A 7,319-nucleotide genomic window follows, 5' to 3' on the forward strand; every position below is an offset into this window, starting at 1 on the left:
GAATGATAATGTTTGAGGAAACGAAAGTATCCCGAGAAACCCATGATCACAGCGTTGTCTACCACAAAGTTACTTGGTCAGGGATTGAACCAAGGTCCCCTTGCTCTAGCACTGAGATACCGTGCCACTCCGTGACTAAGAGAGACGATGATGAAGATAATGAACGAGTTGAGTTGATTTGAGTTTAAGGTTCTATTCAGTAACGAGGCTACATGAGATGTGGACCTACTGTTTAACGTGGAATCCAAACCACATGAGCTCCCGCCGGGAATCGAACCCGGATTTAGATAATGAACGAATAGCAAAATGAAGAAAGTGAGAAAGAGGGGAGAACTCCGAAAAACCCAAGCATGCGATGTTTGTCTACAACAAAACCCAATTGACTTCGCTACTACCTCATGGAATTTGATTTTAGCGGTAACATGATATCATGTACTCATGTTCGTTTTGGTACAAATTTTCTGAAACTGATATGGAGAAACAGTTGGCATTGTAGTTCAGGAATTGAAAGAATTGTGAGACTTCTATAATGAAAAGCGATTATTTCTTTGCCTTCAAGTATTATTAATTATTTCTGATTAAAGAAACTTTTTATTTACATCTCCAATTACGTAAGCATTTAATCTTCATATGATTTAGCGATGACATCAGATTGATAGAGTTGTGAGCGTAATAATATGTTAAGAGCATACGCATTTTTGTATATGAAGAGAATACGAATAAGTTAATATTTTATTATGTGTGCAGAATAAAAGCGAGCTTTCGTACTAGAATTATTTGATGAAATTCAACTTCCTAATTCTTTAGTTCTGAAAAGTGTGTCGTGTAAGGATTTAAAATTAACTTCTCAACCTATAAAGACATCACATTTCTAGCCATGAATGTGCAACTATGTAGCTGGGTGGATCTCAGTCGCATATGTTCTCAGTAATGAAAGGGATAAATAAATAATGAAAACAAAAGAAAAAATAATGTCTTGTAGCTCGAATACAAAGTTTAACTCAGAGTTATACCTTAGTACGAGGTGTGGCAATTAAATATTGAGACTGGTGTCATAAATGTGATGTATCGCAAAGAAAGTTACAATTGTCTGTTATCCCGTTCAATATACTCCCCTCCCCTACCTATACACCGCTGCGTGTTGAAATCAATGCGGTCATAGTTTTGCAACTTCTGACATCAGGTTTGAAATCGAATCATGAAACTGTTCTGTCAATGTTGTCAAAAGGTGTTTGTAATAGACCATACTTCAGTGCAGTGCGAAAAAGCGCCTACGCAGTTGAAGACAAAAAATAGAAATTCAATATTTGGTTTCGTTTGTACCTTTCCGTAATAGTTTTGTAATTAACAAATGTTCTTAAAACATATATGTAATTATTTTTATTGCACTTGTAATACTTTCGTCAAATACTTGCAAGTTATAATACATCATATATACTTGCTAGTTAAAAAACAATATATAGTGAAAAATTTCAGTCATAAAATAAGTTTAAACTTTTTATATAATTGTAGAAAGAATAACGTAAAGATTTTGTGGATTTTTGTCGCTTAAATTACATTAGTTTATAAATAAAAATCAATGTACCAGTCTCACAGACCGTGCATTACACTTAACGTTTCGGGAGTTATATTACGGTTACAAGTTTTAATAATAATAATAATAATAGGGCTAATAATAATAATAATAATAATAATAATAATAATAATAATAATAAGAAGAAGAAGAAGAAGAAGAAGGAGAAGGAGAAGGAGAAGAAAAAGAAAAAAGAATAAGAAGATATCAAATTCGAAGAATTTTTCAAATATATTGTATTTGAGAGTGCTCCCCACGATTTTATTTTTAGTCAGAAATAGATTTTAAAAATTAATTTTGTTGAGGACAGAATTATCTTTCTTTCATTTTTTAGTCTAATTTGTTTAATTTTTTTAAAAGGAAAACGTATTTATAAAATCGTGCGTTTTATTTTCCATTCTAGTTTCTGTCTTGTTTTCCCTCTGACACACTAATATTATTTCCTAGGTTCCGTCATTGATGTGATTTAAAAAAAAAAAAAGTACTAGCTGTTTCTGTGAATCAAGTGAGACAGTAATTATACTTTCTAAGCAGTAATTAAGTCTTGCCCTTTTTTTAATTACAATTTTCAATTATATTACACATTATTATTGTGTAAATTGATTGAATTACTTAATTTACGTACCTAACAGAAACTGGAAAACCATATAAGTTGAACATAATCATATTAGTTTATTTTATGCAACCTTTGTAATTTTACGCTTAGCTTCACTCAAATAAATGAAGTAAATAATTATAATCACAATTAATAAAGAGAATTGTAAAATTATATCAGGAGCATGTGACTCAGAGAAACATCATGTGTTAACTTTTCAAGGTTTAGGTTTTTGTATAAATAATGTTCTCCAGGTACTTGAAACATAACTTGAATTGTCAACAGAAAGACGATCACTTACAGCATTATGTTCACTAAAGTAAGTATAGTTTTATTATTGAAGTTCGATACAATAGTTATTTTACAGTAATTTAGCTTATTGCGAACTAATATTTATATACACTACAGTACAAACTTAAAACCTTACAAAGAATTGTAAATCATATGACAATACTAAAATATTCTAGTTCGCCTACTGGCTTTGAAATACAGAAATTTTAGTACATATTGTTGAGTTTAGCGAAAGATACATCTGGTAAATATGGCCATATGAGATTTGAACTTCACGTTTTACAATATATTTCTGTGCTCAAATAAATTTCACTTTCTATTGCTAAATTATCTAGTAGAAAAATAAACTTATTAATCTTTACCACCAAACAAAAATATAAGCAAGGTATGCAAATGATTGGCTCTGGTGTTTTTCTTTTCCTGTCTTCCTATCGGAAACATTTTCGTGATGTTATATCATTACCAACGTAAGTATATTATCAAAGCTTCGTACGAGAAGAATAAATTTAAAAATATATTAAATAGGAAATTGGAATATTGAAGAAAAATTCCTTCCCTCTTTTAGAAACAGGACTTTTTTTCAATGTTTGATAATTTTTAATGAAACTTTTCTCACCGAATATTAGCGACATAATTAAATCTTCTAATTGTGAACTATCTGAAAAGGAAACAAGAGTTTGAATATCATAGAAATGTTCTCTTCATTTCACAAGTTGAATTTTCTATCACACTGAAACAAGTTTTCCCTTATTTATAATAAACGTTTACGCACTAGTTGAGAAATCTTATTTTTAATTTAAATAATTCGAATTGGACATCTCTAACTTGAGCGAAACATACCACTGGAGATTTTCTGAATAAATAATCGGAAATTTGAATATTAAAGAAACCGTCTTCATTTCCTTGTTAATAGCGGCATTTTGGACAGTACTGAAAGACATTTCCTTTTATTGGGGAGTTTGTGTTCTGAGTTTGGTTTTCCAAACATGAAGACTTCGTGAGATACTCTATACTTGGCAGGAGCAAATATCAACCAACACCTTAGAATATATGTTACAAAAAAATCCTTTGTAATCTTTGTTTCCCCACCAACAGGTAGTTAATTTTTAAATTTCATGTTTTTAGGCACCGAGAGTAGTACGGACTAGGCTTTCAAGTGGTTACTTTTACTCTTCCAATATCATAGTATAGATGATCATTACATTTGATGAGTTTCAAGATTACTTACCTTACACTGAAACATTCGTTTCAATTTATTTCAAGTGCCTTCAAAGGGATATTACCATCTTACTTTCTTTGTAAAAACACATTATTTAGCTCTAAAAGTATTAGTACCACATGTTGTCTTACTTACTTGATATTAAATATGAGAATGGCTATAGATGATGACAAAGTTTCGCTCTATTATTATTATTATTATTATTATTATTATTATTATTATTATTATTATTATTAGTTCACCAAGAGAGTAAATATTTAACATTACTCCGTACTTAATTAAAGTTTTCATATACAAAGTAACTCATATAGCTTCCCAATAAAGTAATCTGTGCATTATTCTGAAATACTTTAAACTTAATGCTACACATTCTCTCTTTTTTTTTATGTAGGTCTTTGTATTTCTTGCCCTGATTGTTTGTGTTGCTTTGGCTGTTCCTATGCCAATGCCTTATCCTCAAAGAATTCCTCTCCAGCAACAACAGAGAGGAGAGAATATGCAGACAGCTAACATGATGTGGGGTAAGAATTATATTCATCTTCATAATTCAGTGCATTTTCGTAATAATTTATCGTAGTGGAATTACTCATGCTAGGGCCATGTGTGTTCAATATTGAATATATATGTCACATACATAAAGATTATTTAGTTTTGTGTCTCTCTTCTCTAAACTTAGTTTTCATGGAGATGACTGGTTTTGGAACTCAACGATTCAATTATAAAATGAACGAAGTTTTGTATTTCCGTTTTAATAAAACTTTTCATGTAGGTTCGTAATTGGAACAAAACTAAAGACAGAAAGGTTGATTTTTTTCAACAAATTTATATACGAAAAGTAAAATATCGCGGAAATAAAACAGGTCATATTTGAGCTCAGGAATTCTTTGTTTAAAAAAAATGACGTCTTACACAGGCCTGTAGCCAGCCCGAAAATGTAGGTAGTCCAATCCAAAAATATTAGTTCATGCCATATTATAGTTCATTTGCAAGCCTACAGTGAAAAGTTTAGAGGGGGTCAGTAAAAATTTGGGGAGGCGGACCTCCTAGTCCCCCCTGGATAGGGCCTGGTCTTACAAGGAATATTACATAAAGAAGCTGAAAATAGCATTCGTTAAATTATAAAGTACTAATTGTAAGATGTAAGATGGCCAACAGCATTGATTGGGAAACTAATTTGAAGTGTTTTGAAGCACCACTTTGAAGAAAACAATACGTTAAAATAATTAGCACTGAGAATTGTATTATTTGTGATTATTTAATTACGATAAACAAAACACAAAAAATATAGTGTAATAGTGCTGCGAAAAGTACGTTTTACTGAGTCGATATATAGTTTTACAATAATTTGAATTCAACACCTTTGTTGAATTTAGGAATATATAATCTAGCTGTTCTGCACATTTCCTTTAAAAATTTTATAATGCTTTTTTTCTATTATTATGCTTAATGTTATTCAAAAAGTCAATTTTGATTTTAACATGTTTATAATTTATTTATATTACACGTATTATTTAATATAATACTGAAGTTCAATAACGTTAACGTTTTATTATTTTTACTTTCTAGGATTCCCATGGTTCTGGGGCTAAATAACAAGATGAAGTAACAGCAATGTTCCTAGAAGTGATCCAAAACAAAACTATCAACTTACTTCAACTACAAATTATATGAAGTTTTGGCCCATGTGCTTACAGAACAAATAGTCAAAATTGAAATTTGAGACTATATTAGTTAAAGATTGTAGTACTCTTACTGTAAGAAACCTTTGTAAAAGATAGATAAGCAAATAAAAATGTGTTAGAACGCAATACTTTAACATTTTTTGTCTTACAGTAAATTTATGGTGGCGCAGCTGTACAGCGCTCATCTCTAGTGCGAGGATCCCTATTTTGAACCCTGGCTATATGAGTTTATGATACACAACATCGGTTTCGGTGATTTTTATCGCGGTTACCTAGTTTGCACCTACATCCTCTCTGCATCAATTCCTTCATAATATTGTGTTTTTTTTTTTTTTTTTTTCATTAACCACATATCACCTTTAGTCAAAAGGTCATAAACGTGCGATTTTAAACTGAAAACCCCATTTCTTTTCTTTGCTTACTAGATAGTAATGATAATCTTGATATAAAGGTTCCACTAGATCCCCAAAAATAGCTATAAATTTGATAAATAATCTTTAATTTAAAAATCGAAATATACAGGGCAATTCAAAATGACGGACTCGAATTTAAAAATTTATTCTGTGAAATCCTATAAACGTATACCATTGTAAAACATGTGCTGAGAAAAAAAGGTAAACTGTGAAGGTTTCTTCAAATATACCACAAGTAAATGAAATGAAATCTTTGAGTTTTACGTCCCACGGTTATGCCGGTTAGGCTAAAGGAGACGGTGATTATGAGAGATGAGTGAAATGGTGGAATGAAGAAGGTGGGAGGAAACGGGAGAACCCCGAGAAAACCCACGAGCACGGTGTTTGTCCACCACAAAGTTCACTTGGCGGGGGCTGGGATCGAACCCGGGACCCCAAGCACCAGAGGTGAACGCTCTACCACTGAGCCACCGCGCCCCCCAAATATACCACAAGTGTTAGACGTGAGCACTTTACGTAACAAGGCGCACATCAAGGTTATACTCTATCTCATGCCAAACCGTTTGTAGGATGTTGTGTTCAATTTCAGCAATTGATTTCGTGCTCGCTGCTGACTCTTAGCAATAGACAGTGGAAGCAATGCGTTGAAACTAATCTTTGATATTTAACCTCTCTAAACGCACACCTCCTAATAACTTATGTTTAGGTCTATTACTTATATTTCATTGAAGGAATTTCTGAAATCAGGTCCATCATTTTGAAATATCCTGTATATTGCAGCCTTAAATTTTAATTCTTAAAAGATCTAGAATAATGTAAGTTGGAGTATTTACGTTTAACGGAGTTTGATGTTTCTTTACAGAATTAGTGTTATATAAGAAGGCATAAGGGGGCGCGGTGGCTGAGTGTTAGAGCATTCACCTCTGGTGTTTGGGGTCCCTGGTTCGATCCCAGCTCGGGCCGTGTGGACTTTGTGTTGGACAAACACCATGTTCGTGGGTTTTCTCGGTGTTCTCCCGTTTTCTCCCACTTTCCTCATTCCACCATTTCCCTCATTTCTCATAATCAGACTCTCCTTTAGCCTAACCGGCATAACCGTGGGACGTAAAACTGAAATATTTCATTTTGAAGAAGGCATAAATGGGGATCCGAACCAAAACTTAATCCTGAACAAGAAGGAGATAAGAGCTAAGTTAGCAATAATCTCTTATTTTTTCAACAACTAAATTTAATGCATAACCTTCATTACTGTGAAAGTTTGATATAGGAAAAGGACAATCAACTAATCAATTTTCTTTTTTAATAAAATTTGAATCTTTCTTAACCCTTTTAAGATCTATGGTACGTTTTCGTAGCAAATTGCAGTTGCCTTTAACATGTTATTTAAGTCCTATAACAGGCATTTAAGTCGTTTATTTATTGGCCAAGTCAGACATGGTAGAGGCAACTGCCCCGCCAGGGAAGCTTCTTGTCGTTCGAGGGGGCCATTTTTAAGACAAAATTTTCTTACTCCATATACAATAAGAAAATGTAACTATAAATGAAG

At 32.3% G+C, this 7,319-nt stretch overlaps 1 long non-coding RNA gene across 1 annotated transcript; it reads left to right on the top strand.

The window, feature by feature from the left end:
- The first annotated feature begins 2,427 nt into the window (after positions 1-2,427).
- Positions 2,428-5,480, top strand: LOC145691631 (uncharacterized). The gene is made up of 3 exons (XR_014132445.1): positions 2,428-2,487; positions 4,070-4,199; positions 5,245-5,480. It is a non-coding gene; the product is annotated as an uncharacterized LOC145691631 (long non-coding RNA).
- The last annotated feature ends 1,839 nt before the right edge of the window (positions 5,481-7,319 follow it).

This window comes from Thermobia domestica, chromosome 8 (assembly GCF_964235325.1).
Source record: "Thermobia domestica chromosome 8, izTheDome1.hap1.1, whole genome shotgun sequence".
Taxonomy (NCBI): domain Eukaryota; kingdom Metazoa; phylum Arthropoda; class Insecta; order Zygentoma; family Lepismatidae; genus Thermobia; species Thermobia domestica.